The 16,004-nt window shown below is 33.5% G+C and overlaps 1 protein-coding gene and 1 long non-coding RNA gene across 6 annotated transcripts in view; one reads left to right on the top strand and one right to left on the bottom strand.

Moving 5' to 3' along the window:
* Positions 1–16,004, top strand: part of Kcnh7 (potassium voltage-gated channel subfamily H member 7) — a 467,602-nt gene that overhangs the window by 352,513 nt on the left and 99,085 nt on the right. The window lies entirely within an intron of this gene.
* On the bottom strand, positions 2,135–9,071 carry LOC138836343 (uncharacterized). Its single transcript, XR_011374942.1, has 3 exons — positions 9,012–9,071; positions 8,501–8,688; positions 2,135–2,372 (listed from the first exon to the last, which is right to left on the bottom strand). It is a non-coding gene; the product is annotated as an uncharacterized lncRNA (long non-coding RNA).

Below are 16,004 nucleotides of genomic sequence, written 5' to 3' on the forward strand. Positions count from 1 at the left end.
ACCACCAAACTTGGTTTAGCAAAAATAGAAATCCCCATCCAATATTTTCCCCATACTCTACGTTTGATTTGTAAACTATGTCTATACATGCTGCAAGTACATGTAAAAATGCATTCTTAGTCTAACTAGGGATTGAATATTAGTGAGTATTTAATGTAATGCAGTGTTGGGCATGTTAACCATGGTCTTTGTCTATGAGGACATTTGATTAAATATAAATCTTTAAGATCCTGGAAGATGTTTGAAGTATTTCTCTGGTAAAATAAATTCTGTAATCAACACAACCATGTGAAAAATCTCAAATTTAACTACAAATATTTCTATGGTATATGATAACTATAAGAATATTGCATGCTACATACATATTAAATATAAGATGATGGCAGTTAGTTTCAAAACACAAATGTGGATTTCTTTTAGAAAGCCATAAAATAATTTTCTGCCTATTTTTACATAATATAGGCATATAAATACTTACAAATTGCTTACTGACATTCTAACTTTTCATTTCAAGTTATAATATTTTAGCTCAAAAATGTATAGCTTTTCATATTGTAGATGTTGAAATTATATTTTTATGAAATCCTGGGGGCTTTGAGGGAAACATTTAAGAACAATTTATTTTCTTTAATATGTATATATTTATTGTAAAGATACTATACAGAGGGGCTATAGTTATATGAGTAAGGTAATAAGTACATTTCCTCTTGAGCAGTTACCCCCTCCTTTGTTACTCCTTATGATCCCTTTCTTCCCCACCTCCTCAACTCCTCCCTCCCCCAAGCCTGAAGTTGTAAAGTTTATTTTCAACATAGTATCTTGTACATCTCATTGTTACAGTGGGTCAGCCTGTATCCTTATTTCAGCATTTTGTTGTTTTCCTTCCCCTCCCCAAATTTGAAAAATGTATGTACAAGATGGAGGGCACCAGAATCAAACACAGTGAAAACGGGGGGAAGAACATACAAAAGAAACCAAAAAATCACATAGTACATTAGAAGTACATTAAAAACAACAGCAACAAAGATAAAACCTCTTGTGTCCCTATTTTGGGGTTCATTTAAGTTAGCATCGTCTTATATTTCTTTATAAAAAGAACACCTGTTTGATCTTATATGCCACTACACATTCTAAAAAGAAGGAAAGAAAAAAATACCACTTCATTTAAAACTTATGTCAGCCAAGGAAGTTGGGTTAAAAATAGATAGTTGAAGTAAAGAAGTAAAATATGAGTGGTCAGAAGAGACAGGTAAAAATAACTAAGCTTGGAGTACATAGCAATAACTGGGTTGCCAAGGCAACTGAGACTCAGAAAATTGTGGATATCTGTTGCCAAGATGATTCGGTTTGCTCTCAACCACCCCTCTAGTTAGCATGAGCTGTGAAATAAAAGTCAAACTTAGGGACACAAAGGAGACACAAAAAGAGTTCCTTTGCTCTCTTGCCCTCCTGGCTTAACGACTCTGAGTGTGCTGTATAATGAGAATATGAGCACCTGAAGTAAGTTTTTCATGTTTCAGTGGATGAAAACAAAAGATAGCTACCAAATATGAAATTACCAGAGAACACATGGTATTCTCATACACTCAAACCACCAAAGGCTGGTTGACTTAGAAAGGGAATCCAAACATAGAATTACATTTTAAAAGAAATCTAAAATAAAATATTTTCACTGGGTATCCTACTGGAGATATATTTCCTCCCCTAGCTCTATTCTACATTTTGAAGACCTCATTTATAGTGGAAGATAGGTCGTTAAATAATATACCCTCTTACACTTGTTTCTAAAGAGTTCATTTAAAAAGTTAATCATCACCAATTGAAATTCAAAGCAATCTTAATATCATTTCCACCTCTGACTGTATCTACCTTTGTGTATTATGTGTGTGTGTGTATGTGTCTCTCCTTCAGAAATTCAATGAATTGTGAAGGCTGGGGATTCTTAATTTTTAACCATCTTCATCCCATTTGTACTCTCTACTCCCATATTATTAAAATCAGGCAAACTTATAAAAGAGGAACATAGCTCAGTCATTTAATTCTTTAGTTAAGAGTGAAAGGAAAATCTAATTAGACTCAGGTTTATATTTCTTTGTTACAATCTGTAGGTTTTGAGATAAGTGAATCTGCTCAATTTCCTTATGTTATTCTTCTTATCACAGATTGAAGAAAAAAATGACAAGACGTGTTCATTCTTATTTCATTAACTATGTAGAGAAATTCACATTCCAGGGACAGCTAGTGAATCCGGAGGGCAGCTGGTGGCATATTGAATCACTGTACACGCCTTCGAGGAGCCACCTCCACGTAACAGAGCTTGCCTTGGTTACAGCATTCTAAGTGTTTCAGAAAACTGATCTCACAATTGTTTCCTTTGAAAAAAAAAGATTTTTAATTACAAATTCAATTTAACACCAGATGGAAACTTCATACATTAAAGGTCTTGAAAATGCATAACTTAAATATTCAGTAAATTTTTGCTTGGTCCGTTTTTTCTTAAATATTTTGATAGCAGAGTCTATCTAATCACATTTGCTTTCACATAATATTGATACCTTGAGGAATTAACATGGGTGAGGTGGTGCTTTGGGAAATATTGGATTTGACATATGATTGATTTTTCCCAGGTAACTATGTGAACTCTATGTTTAACTCAAACAAGAATATGTTAGCATATGTTTTAAAAGGGCAAAATATTGATGTTTTTTAAAAATAATAGCTGGATGAAGGTTGAATGAATAACAGCAATATTCTTTTCCTTCTCATTTTAATGAAGTCAATTTAGGTTTCTATGCTGTGTCACAAACATAGATTTTAGCTAAGAAAAGGTGAAGAAAATTCCATGTATATTTCCTTTTCTGCTTTAAATATTCCTTAAAAGCACACCTGTGTTTTGAAGTAGATTCTTTTAGAATCACTTAAGGAAAAAGGAAAAAAAATGTGATACAGGATAATGGGGGAAAGGGTTATAGTTTCTAAATCTCCTTATTGAGAGGTCTGTGGCTGAAGTTAACGTATTGTATTTTAGTGGTTAGAGCTGAGAATGGAGACCCCTCTTTTTCTATACCCCTGTGGAAGTGATAGAGGTTAGTGTCATAAAAAAAAAAGACTTTACTGGGCAGAGGATAACATCTCTCTTTTTTTTCCAACACTTTCTTTTCAAATGTAGCAGGAAAAATTACCGAACATCCTGCACAGGTCCAATTCCTGGTGACAGTTGAATGTCCTTATTTTTGAAATGAAGAGTCAAGCTGTCAGTTCCCTATGACATATCCAAAAAAAGATCTTAATTCACAGGTCAGGGAATTAAAGCTCAGTGATACTGAGTGAGCTGAGTGAAAATAACCAAAAGGAATGCAATACAAACACTCAAGTGTTCTTTCTTAGATGACTGGCAGCTGAACCACCCATTCTCAGAGCAAGTAACCTGTCACTTGTAAATTATTCCCATAGCTAAATACATTATTCATAGTTTTATACTGGAAAATAGTGATTTCAGACCTTGAAAATTTCCTACCTGCAGGCATCTAAATTACTTACAAAATTATTTATTATGATACTATTTCTTGTGCTTTTTTTCTCTCTTTATCTCTGTCTCTTACAAATACACACACATGCCACCACTACCACCTACACCAACTGACTTTGTATTTCCCTTGAAGTAAAACTTTTCTTTTCTTCTAATTTCCCTACCTAAACATGAATGTGAATTGTATTTTCTTTCATTCTAGTAATAAATGGCACAGGTATAAAAATTTAGGAGCAAGTTAGCTGTTAAGAAAACAAAACAATTTGTATCTTTCAAAGAATGAGTATCACTGTTTTCTATCCTACATACTAATATTGAAAGTTGTTGAAAATAAAATCTAAATATACTATTTTATAAGGGCATGATCATTGTTTGATATTTATTAACCTAGAATTAATATGAATAAAAGTCTAATGACCCACTTTAATATTTTGAATACTTTTCTACCAAAGTTTCCTTCACATTTGCAGACATTTTGAAATTAAATGACTTTATAGAATCATTAAAGAAGAGAGGAATTGTGATAGGTACCAGTGGCTCACTTCTATAATCTAGCCACTGAGAAGGTTGAGATCTGGAGGAAGACAGGTCAAGCTACCCTGAGGCAGAAAAGTACTGGAAATCCCATCTCCAAAATAGCAAGTAGAAGTTCTGAGTGAGGTATGAGGTAGACTACCATCCAAACAAACAAATTGAGCAAACTGAAGACCCTGAGTTAAACCCAGATACTATAAATAAGTAAACAAGTATTTGGTATAATTTCCTTCCTCTGAGGTCAGTTTTTTTTATCCCAAACTGTCATACCTTTTTCATTTAAATGCAAGGAAAAGAGGAGAGAGAAGGAGAGAAGCAAAGGTTTTTGAGTGTCTATTTTTTTATGCAATAATTTTCTCTGGCATATTTTACAGTCAAGGGAATAATTATTGCACATTGTTTAGATATAGTTGTCCTTAATGTTGTGGTTTCTGTGGGTTATTTGCCAAAAAAATATGAAATGTTTATTTTTAAATACTTTTTATTGTAAAAATAGTGTACAGAGGGGTTACAGCTACATAAGATAATTAATATATTTATTTAAAACTTGGGCTCCTCTCAAATAAAATAAAATACAATTAAAAAAATAAAAAAAATAAAAAAAATAAAAAAAAAAAAACTTGGGCTCCTGAGAGGACTTTTCTTTTAAACTTTGATCAGGCAAAGATTTATTACATAAGAATTTCTGAAGCACAAACCCTAAAAGAATGATTTATAGCCTACAATAATTTTTAAATATGTTTTTTATTGTAAAAATATTATACGAAGGGGTTACAGTTACATGAGCAAGGTAAGAGTACATTTCCTATCAAGTATTGTTACCTCCTCCTTTGTTTTTCCCCTCCCCTCCTTTCCCTCCCACCTCCAAGACTACACTTCCCCGTTTCCCCTCCCCCCACCCTCCACCTAAATTGCAAAGTTCGTTTTTCAACAAAGTAATTTGTGGCATTATGCTAACAAGGATATGGTTAGAGAATAGGGAACTTCACCCTAATCCTATTATAGAGGATATCCAGCTTTGTTATATGAAACTTTGTACTTTGGCTTTGTCTTAATGGCGTATGTGACTATATATGTATGTCTGTAGAAAGCTTATTTATTTAGGTCTGGCACTCTGAATAAATTTGCTCTAATTATTTTATTTACTTTATGCTTTCCATTATCAAGAATTCTATGACCTTTCAGTTAAGAAAATATGCATATATCATTAAGCTAACTGCACAACCAAGAATTAAACTTAATTTTTGAACTTAAGAGTCTAGTGCTCATACTACTTGGCATTCCATTCAGTACAAGACTGTTTTAATTCCTGAATGCTTTGCTTGTCACAAAAGCTCACTGAGTCCCAGAAATATACACATCTCCTAGTTCAACTCTTTCTACACGACTTTCTTTTCTGCAAAATTATTGTCTTAAGAATACAGAGTTGCTAGAGAATTGTGTTTCATACCCAATGAAACCAAGTACCAAATGGAGTCTTTTAGTAGATGAACACTACTACCCAACTCAAAAGTAGTTCAGAAAATGAAGTTCTAGAAAAGCAAAGGATTTCTAAAGACAGTCAACATTTTATAACTATTATTCATTTGTTCTGAGAATATTCTCAAAAGAAACCTCTGATGCTACCTTTGTGCCAAGATTCAAAAGTAGAACTTGTATTATCAAAAAGAAGTACAATATCCAAGTGTGTAAAAATGACAACAATGAAATTAGTGAACACTTGTTTATAAGAAAGTTAATTTTATACTTTATAAGAAAGAATCCTTAATAGTATCAAAAATGGTAATACCATGTTGCAGAATCCTTTTTTTGTTCTGTTTGAAAGGCCCTTTAGCACAATTCAAATTGTATACTGTCTGGTGGGAAGAGTAGCCTGAAACATGATCTAACTAACGCTTCATCAATTGTATCTTGAGGAGAATACAAAGTACAAATGTCCAAGTAATTGATTTAAATAATTTAAAAAACAGTTCTCATGCACTTAAGTTAATATACTCATCTGTTTCCCACTAACATGAAATATTAAATTAACTACTTGAACATTTATGAAATTCAAGAATGAAATCTGAGAATATACTAAGATAAGAAATATGATTTGCTATTTATTCTGCATTCAAATTTTATTTCCTTTCTTATATAAAGTTAAATATTTATTATTAGGAACTCTTCCCAAACCTCAGCCATTAAGAATAAATCCATAATGCAATTACCAGTACATAATAGTAATTTTTCTATAACAGAAATTTTCATTTACAACAGGTGAAAATTAACTTACTAAAAACTGAAATACAATTATAGCCACTTGGCAATTGACATTCACTGTGTACAAGAAACATTATTAAGGATATTAAATTTTATTGTGAAACTTTTTTATTTTTATTTTATTGATTTTTTTTGTCGGTCGTGGAGCTTGAACTCTAGGCCTGGGTGCGGTCCTTCAGCTCTTCAGCTCAAATCTAGTGCTCTACCACAGCACCACTTCTGGTTTTCTGAGTGGTTTATTGGAGATAAGAGTCCAGGGTCTTTCCTGCCCAGGCTGGCTTTGAACTGCAATTCTCAGATCTCAGCCTCCTGATTAGCTAGGATTACAGGCATGAGACAATGGCACCCAGCCTAATGAAACATTTTTTTAATGCCATATTTACCCAGAGGAGGATAGAAAGAGCCTATAAAGGTCAGGTAAAACTACTTCCACCAAAACTAATTTCCCCAAATTCTGAAAGTGTGTAAGTCTCTTCTCTTTGGTTTAATGCTTAATCCAAGTGACCTGCAGTATACCTTGGTTCGGGTTCAACCAGTAATCTTCATAGGTGTTTAAAAGTACTGGAATCGTTTGGAACACCTATTCCCAGTTCTGAGAGACATCACTTTAGTTTATTTTCATAGTTTAATTCCTCTGCTGAACTATTACCCAGATAAATTATTTCTCAAAATCAACTCTTCTTATCTTCCTGGAAAATACTCTTGTACATGAACCTTTCACATCTCTCTCTCTCTCTCCCTCTCTCTCTCTCTCCCTCTCTCTCTCTCCCTCTCTCTCTCTCTCCTCTCTCTCTCTCTCTCTCTCTCTCTCTCTCTCTCTCTCTCTCTCCCTCTCCCTATTTTACCCTCCCCCTTTTTCTCTCAGACATTTCCTCATTTTGAAGTTCTTTTATATGAGATGTCCTTTCCCCCTTCCCTCTCATATTCACATTCTCACTCTTTATCAGCACACACATTTATTATGATCCAACAGTTGCCTTTCAGTCCCCTCTGTCCTTCTCTTGATGTAAATGTGACCTGGCAGTTTGTTCGCACCATTCTAACAATCTCACTATTCATTTCCATAAAGGAAATCCTTCTCACTGCTGAGATTTAGAAATCTCCAAGTGAATTTATCAGGCCTCCCAGTTTGTATAATACCCTCTCATCCCTAAATTCAATGGATAGTTATTCTCTTCTTTCATAATTAAACAATCCATATACATACTGTCTTTGGTAAATGGCATGATAATTATGATGATGATGATGATAGTGATGGTAGTGGTGTTGGTAGTGGGCATGATGGTCATGGTGGTGAAAGTGAAAGAATATATCATATGTGGATAGCATGAATATTTATACAAATAGATTTTTTAATTTGAATATACTTTAAAAGAACATGATATATATTAACATATTGCCCAAACATCCTAATGAAACACTCAAATGAGAGTAAATATACTGTATTCTTCACAATCACAAGAGAAAATTCTAGCATCTGGTATTACTTCTGTGGTAAAGGAGAATAACAAATTCATGTATCCATTCATTATTAAGCTCCTACTAAATTACAGGTAGATAAAATAAGATGTGAAAGTGAATTTTATGTCTCCTTTTATAGACTCTGTACTTTTTCATGTTTTACCAGTAAAGAAAAAGCAAACTGAAAAAATTGGGTGAACCATTGTACTCCATAAAGCACCTAAGATAGGTCCAGCCTGGTGTAAATTGTTAAAGGATCATAATCTGTTCTCTTTAGCTTCCAAATGGGAGTTAAGAAACTATCAGCTAAATTTAAAAGCCAACCAATAAGTATAAATCTCTGTATAATTATAGCTTACTTGGCATGACTCTCTAGACTTGGAAAGCCTAGTGGGACCCTAAAACTCTGCTTCTTTGGAGAGAGCTTAGTTGGTTCCCTTATCTTTCCACCGTCTTCTCCAAATTATACTAAGCAAAGAATGCCAGACCCAAAAAAACATAGGCAACATGGTTTCCCTCATTTGTAATGATTAGAATGTGCCTATAAATCTACAAGTAAACTCACTGGATAATAAAGGACAAATAATTACACGACATGATTAACTAAACAGCAGTATAACATTCACATCATGAGAACAAAGGATGATATTCTTAAGAGAGCATCACAATGTCTCAGTAGCTATGATCATATAAAATGATGCTTATCAAAATTACCTCCAAGAAGTAGAAGCAAGAAGGTTTTTTTATTGTATTGTTTGTGGTTATTTTTATTTCTTTTCTTCTTTCCTTTTTTCTTGTCTTATTCCCTTCTGTCACTGTTTTTGGTGTATCCTTTGGTCTTGTGAAGCAGATAAACAGTGGAACAAAGGGCGAACCCATTCATCAGTGAAATCCACTAGACCCTATGTTGGAAATGAACAATGCAACTTTCAGGGTGAGGAAAGTTGGGAGGGAAAAAATTGGGAGAGAATGAGGGAGGGGATGACAATGTTCCAAAGGAAATGTACTCATTACCTAACTCATGTAACTTTAACCCTTCTGTATTCCAGCTTTACAATATTTTTTAATCTTATCATTTAATACTACACATGTTCTTTACTGAATTGTTTGACCTTTGTTTCAGATAACTGATTTGTAAGCCTAATTTGTAATTTGTACACCTTACAAAATATTTAGCTTCAGTTCTAGGGCAAATCAGCAAGTGTTTCACTTACATTTTACATACCTACATAATATCTACTTTGAGAAGGATGCTGAATTATAAACTTTGGTTGCAATGATGACCTACAACTGGTATCTAGCTCAGTTGATAAGATAGAACAAAACATGTCATAAAGGTTACACTGTGATGCAAAGGGTGTAATACTAATCAGAACTCCAAAAGGAACCAAAGGAAGTGGTGTCTCTGTTGCACTAAGGAGAAAGCCACAAGTTAGAAGAAACTAGCCTTCTAGAGATCCTGAAAATGAAGATACAAACAGACACAAATATCATCACATAATGAACAATGGAGAAAAGATCCAGAAGAGGCTAGGAGAAGAGTAGCAAGAGACAACTTTAATATCTGAACCCATTTCCTTCCTCCTTTTCCTTTTCCCTCTCCAGCATTTTCCATCCTTCTCTGGATGACTGAGACATTACTCAAATATTTCTAAAGTAATACACAAATTATAGAGTTTTTTTGTAATCCCCTTGGCTGTGCCCATTGTAATGTTTTCTGAATGCTGTTAATTTGATTAGAAGATTTCATATAAAAAGCTGCATGAAAAAATGATCTTTGTTCTCAATGGGATTTTTGCATCTTGAATGCAAAACTCATTAACTGAAATGAATATTTTATTGAAGGAAGCATGGGAGACAGAGGTGAAGAGATGATAGGTGAATGGAAAGACTTTTTTTTTTTTTTAACAAAAAGTCCTCCTGGTTCTATTTGCAGGCTTCCAACTTCCCTGCTTGCTCACTTTCCCTAGACATATTCAATCTCCTGGCCATAGTCATGGTCTTTATTCATCTTCAGAGGGGACAGGGATTTAGCCATCTCTTTAAGGGTTGGTACTTTTTGGAACTCAGAATACAGTTGTGAATTAATTGGGCTTTCTCTGCTTACTAAATTGAACCATTTGCAATGCGTTTGTTGGCCAGCAAAAACTAAGACACTTGTAAGTAAAATAGATATTTATTTTAAATAATAGTATTTCAGTGTTAGCTTAAAAAAACAATTCTAATATTGTTATTGTAACTCTGATTTTGCAGCTTAATTGAATGCCGGCCTTCAATTGGACATTTTTCCTCTCTTAACATCTTGAAATAGCTTCACTACATTTTAAGAAATTATGGTTTCCACTCTCCACAGAATATCAGGTTATATTTGTAATATCTTCCAATAAAATCCAAGATGACATTGTCATGAAGTATAAATGAAAATGCTTCATCTCATGAGAATCAACCAAGCTATACTTATATTCATTTGAAAAATAACTAGTTTAATAACTAAAGGGATCAGTAACTAAATTGAACATTGAGAGAAAGAGACTCTTGGTTATGTCTTACCAAAGGAATATCTGTGTAAGTAGAAACATTATTTATCTTCAGTTCCAGATATCTGCTTTCACTCTCTACTTCAGTTATAACATCATCAACAATCTATCTCTCTTTTACACACACATACATCTTTATTTTGTAACCTGCATTTAATCCCCTTGCTTCTATTTTAAGAAAAAAATATTGAGTTTCTTCAAATGACTATTTTCTTTAAAAATTACTGTTCTATGGGTAAACATTTAAGTTTCATTTCCAATCTATAAAAATTGAAAAAGTAGCAAATCATATCATTATCTGATTTCTGCCTAAATTATAAAAGCTAATTACTCTGAATTGAGTCTTGAGCTCTGCTTTGGGTACTGAATATATTCTTTCATTGATGAATAAATATGCTTGTTTGGAGTTCATAAGACTCTATAAAGTATACCAGTCTTCCATTACACCAAAAATTCAAGTTCTCCCTGATATTTTTATAATAAAACCTTTGATCACTGAATAGTTATGCTCCCTATCTAATAAATAAGGGGAAGAAAGGGTGACAGTTCAAAAAGTAATGTACTCATTACCTGACTTATGTAACTGTAATCCCTCTGTATATCACATCTACAATAACAATAAAATTAAAAATAGATAATTTTGATTCATCAACAAAAACGTTATTGGTAAATGAAGGTCTGTATTCCAGATATTGGATGACTTTTATAAAATTTGTTAAAGTCTTGAAAATCTTCATTCCCATTAGGCAGCTCCAACCTGTTATTCAAGAGAAATTTTTATAATAATTGAATCACTTCCCAGTCATGTAAATTTTCAGAACATTTCCTCTATGCCCTCCCTTGTGATATCTATGAACAGATCTGAAGCTTTTAAAATAAGAATTCCCCACATGTTTTATTTGTATCAGTTCTGTTTTAGTCTCAAAAGTGCCAGGAAAGCCTCAGGAGTCATGATGATTAATGACTTGTTCTAGAATTTAAACTGCTCTCTAAAATGTGATCCCTATAGAGCATAAAAGAAACTCTGAAGTAGATCAGGAGCTTAAGCTGCCCAAAAGTCAACCTTACACTACAGGTGATGAGGAGATTTGAAATTAAATTAGTGCCAGAAATATCAATGGATCATGATTCAGTGGCTTCATATTTGACTAGAAGGTGGAGAAAAACAATCTTCATCAATAAGGCCAAAAAAGCTTTATTAGTTCTGATTTTTTCAATTTCAAATTTGAATTAATTGAGAAAATGAAAGTAGTTTTGAAATCTATTTTGTGCATTCTCTGAAGTTGGTTGGTGTGGTGGGGGAAAGGAGAATTTATTAAATGAGTAAGGAAAAAGTTATCCCCTAATGTCTGAGATTGTAAAATATGTTCAAGGATTACTTTGCAGAGTCACAGGCAGGGTACTGATTATGAACACTTATTAAAATTGTGTATCAAACAAGTAGGTTAAATCAACAACATGCTCTTCATTGATTCATTAAGACATGATGCTCTGTAATCTTCATTAGGTCACAGATACTTGCTAGACAACCGTTTGGTCCACATCTATTCTTAGTAGTCTATAGTAGTATGAAGAACAACCAGGTGAGCATTAAGCGGAACTGGCAAAGGGAAATGTCCTTAACTCCATACAAGAGAAGTCTAGGTTCCTAGGTCTAGTGAATGATGTGAAATTCCGAGGAAACTATTTCAAGTGTATGAAGAATTTAACAAATCCCGCCCAGAAAACTTAACCTATGTGTCTAACCTCATATCCATATGCCAGTCATTCTCAGCCTACTATATCCTAATTGACTATCGAGAATGCCTTCATTAATGTAAATTAAATTCACCAATGTTGTGCTGTACCCTTGATCTTTTACTACCCAATTGTCATTTAAAAAACCTATTTTATATTTTTTAGTTTATTTTTGTTTTTGTTTTAATGTCATTCCTGTCTTCCTTTCCTACTGGAAAAGATATTTGAGACAAAGGCCTGTGCCTTTGTGTGTTCTTCATGGCATTCTTAGTGTATGCTACACTGTAGCTATTAAATAAATGTTAAATGAATGGAAGAATAAATAGATGGGTAAATGAATATTTAGGAAAGAGTAGACAAATGTATGAAAGGTCAAAAAAATACACAGAACCAAATAAATTATTGGCCCTTCATGAATCCATTGTCATGTTTGACTTTTAATAATAACAGAAAATATAGCTTAAATAATAGTAATCTAGTAATACAGATTAAACATAAGGATGCACTAGACAAGTTTTCATATAATTTATATATTAATCTCAATGACAATAGACATGACAGGACTTCTTTTTAAGGACTTGCCTACTGAAAGTGAAAAATAAAGAAGTAATGGAAGAAGGAAAATTTATTTAAATTTCATCCTTTTCCATTCTGTCTCTGAAGTCTCCAGAAAAGAAAAGGAAAAAAAATAGTGTTAACTTCCTATCTACATCCTGCTTCCTGTGGCTGATGGAACTGGAAAGAGAGCCAAGGGAGTAAGAAGGCGGCTGGTGAGGAAGACAGGCAGTCTGTGCTGGGTCTTGATTTTGCCTCTCAAACTTGGTTTGCCTTTCTATACCAAGGCATGTTGAGCTCTGAACACTTGCAACTCTAGCAGGTCTTGATACCATTCTGGGAGAGTCCATGCCAGTAAGTGAAGAGATATCATGGCAGGTAAACCTTTATAAAATCAGAAACAGTCACAAAACCTTTCTAGATACTACTTTTACTTAGTGTCACACAAGAATTTCATACTTCTTTTTTCACTCATATTAGAAAATTCATGAGGCTTAATAGAAGTCACTGGGTGACAAAGTATTTGTGACCAGTTTAATCTCTAGCTGTTCTGTTTCCTGGAATTCCTGAAACAATTATCTTGTACCCCTGATCTTGATCAATGATTATTTTTATTACTATCACTTAGTGCAAATGGGCTACTCATTTATAAATTTTTATAATTATATTTATAATGACATTTTATATCCCAGAAGTTGTATTTCTCCTTAAGATAAAAATAAGACTCTATATTTTCGAACATTCTCTAGAAAGATTTTTTTCAATTCATAACAAAGTGAGACATTGTGTTCTTCTTTACTTATAAAAATAGTACTGTGTATAGCTCCTGTCTCTTTGATTATGTCAATATTAGTTGGATTTAAGGTATTTAAGTATACTTAATTAAAAAAACTAATGAACCTTTACATTTGAAATTTAAAACATGATCTAGCTTTGTAAAATGAAAATAATTTAAAATGAACTCTAAGAAATTTTTTCATTAAAGATTAATAATCTTTAAATATATATTAAACTAAAAAATATAAAATGTGCTGTAAAAAAGTCACCTTATTTCAGCACCTTTCCATAATAAGGCAAAGGATAGTTTCAAGATAATGAGTTTTTGGAATTACTGAATGGATTATGGTGCTCTGAGGTATTCTCATTTTGTGCTAATGCCAAGCAAATATTAATGTTTTGATACAGCCCCTACTATAATGAATATGTCTTAAAAGATTAATACTAGAGTTTGCTCTGTATATAGTTCCAGTAGAATTTGGAGCAGAAAGTTTACAGGACATTATTTCAGCAAGTTACATTGAAAAAGCTGAGTATTGATTAATTGAGTTTCATTAATGGGCACCGGGCTCCTTTAATGAGATTCCAGGCTTGGAGAGGCTTCATCTGAGTTCTAAATGTTCGGGAAAAGGCTTGCCAATTTCTTCACTAAAGACACAGAAGGTCCCCATAAAAGGGTCTTCTTCAGTTGCAGTTTTCTGGGTTAATGTATTCTGGGGGGAATTATCTCACCCATTGATTGCTGCCATGGGAATTTCAGTATTCATACAAACTAACAAACTTGCACCAGACAAGCACCAGCAATGCCCATCTGGCTCTTTGTCCCCCTTGGGAAATTTTCTCAGTTAGAGCTTGGTAATTGTTTAGTGCAGCTGCCGCAGTTTCAAGGGTGCCAGATCATCTGAGCCAACTGTATGCACACAGCCCATGACTCATGAATCTGAGAAAGTACACATCCCGGGTGGGTGTGGTACTTTAAGGACTCCATTTTAAATCTTTTTGTCTACTGTTTTCAGCATAATGCATCATGAGAGGCAGTTATTTCAGCAACATAAATATTCTATAGAGCAATGAAATTCATCTGTAAAATTGGTCAATCTCATCTTTATCAAAAGCATTTTCTGTGTTTATCTCCATGGCCACTTACTTGGCTGCATTGTATGTGCAAAATTAGCATCCTGATATCATAAGACTTGTGGTTTGTTTTACACACACACACACACACACACACACACACACACACACACACACACACACACATTGATATCAGTAAAAAGCCAGCCTGATATTCAGAATGAGGGACAAGTGGCTAGACACCAGATATGGAAGTCCTAATAACGGACTTCAAGCCATGCTAACTGCCAAGAGAGTTCATTATCAGATCTTTCAAAATTATTTTAAATATACCAGAAATATAGTTTGTGAAAAAATAATATTGCAAGGTTATTTGCATTCATTAGGGCTTTATTGTTACTGAGAGATAGTAATATCCTTCTGGAAAAATTTGCCTAAGTAGTAAGCAAATGGCATAATTAAATAGCATCAACCAGTCACATATATACAAAGTGGTTAAGAGTTCTAATAATAGAGTAGTTATCTATTGCTGAGTAAGAAATTAACCTCAATCTCAGTGCCTGCAACTATAAGTTTCAGAAACTCTGTTTCTGAGAATCAGAGACTTAGTTGGTCCTGGTTCAGTTTCAAGATTGTGGTGAGGTTTCTGTCAAGCATGGCTGCCATTGTATCAATGCTGAGTAGGAAGAGTACTTGCAAGTGGCAAGGTCACTAGCTAGACTTAAAAAACCTTTTTGGATCCTTTCAACACAACTGCCTCATACCACACCAACCAACTTCCTCCAGAGCAGCAGATAACACAGAATGAGAGAGAGAATACACACAAGATAGATGTCACAGTATTTCCATAGCTTAACAGTGGATATGACATTCATCACTCTGCTATATTCTACAAACTAAAAATCTTCTTAGTATTTAACAGTAACTAATTTTCTTCAATAGAATAGCTATAATTTATACATAGTATATAAAACACTATTAAATATATTTTTAAGGTCAGGAGCTTTAAAGACAAGCCATCTGAATTCTAAACATGGCTCTGCCATTTGTCACTTTGATGTCCTAATGAAAGTTCGTTAAATTTATGGGGTTCAAGTTCTTATTGAAACTATAAGCAGTAGCTACTTTACAGAGTTATTTTCAGATTCAAATTCAGTGGTGATACAGTTATTGGCAAAGTGTCTATTACATAGAAATAGCATAAGAAGTATGTTTTTATAATTTCTCCATTATTAGTCAACCAAACAGATGTACAGTGCTGAGGTAATTTTGAAACCTTACCAAACTGTTGGCTATTGTCAATTCGTGAAAAGCGTTTCTCTCAGATTCCTCCATCTAAAGAACTCGTATTTATTTTCAAAACTCAATTCATAAACACACACACACACACACACACACACACACACACACACACACACACTAACAATTCCACACCAAATGATCCTTCTCCTTATTTCTTTAGCACCTGTGCCTAACTCTATCATTGTATTCACTATACTGCATTATTTGTTTATTTCCCTACTTCTAGGCATGTTTCT

Source organism: Dipodomys merriami, unplaced genomic scaffold (assembly GCF_024711535.1).
Source record: "Dipodomys merriami isolate MVZ:Mamm:240054 unplaced genomic scaffold, mDipMer1.0.p SCAF_1, whole genome shotgun sequence".
NCBI classification, from domain to species: Eukaryota; Metazoa; Chordata; class Mammalia; order Rodentia; family Heteromyidae; genus Dipodomys; species Dipodomys merriami.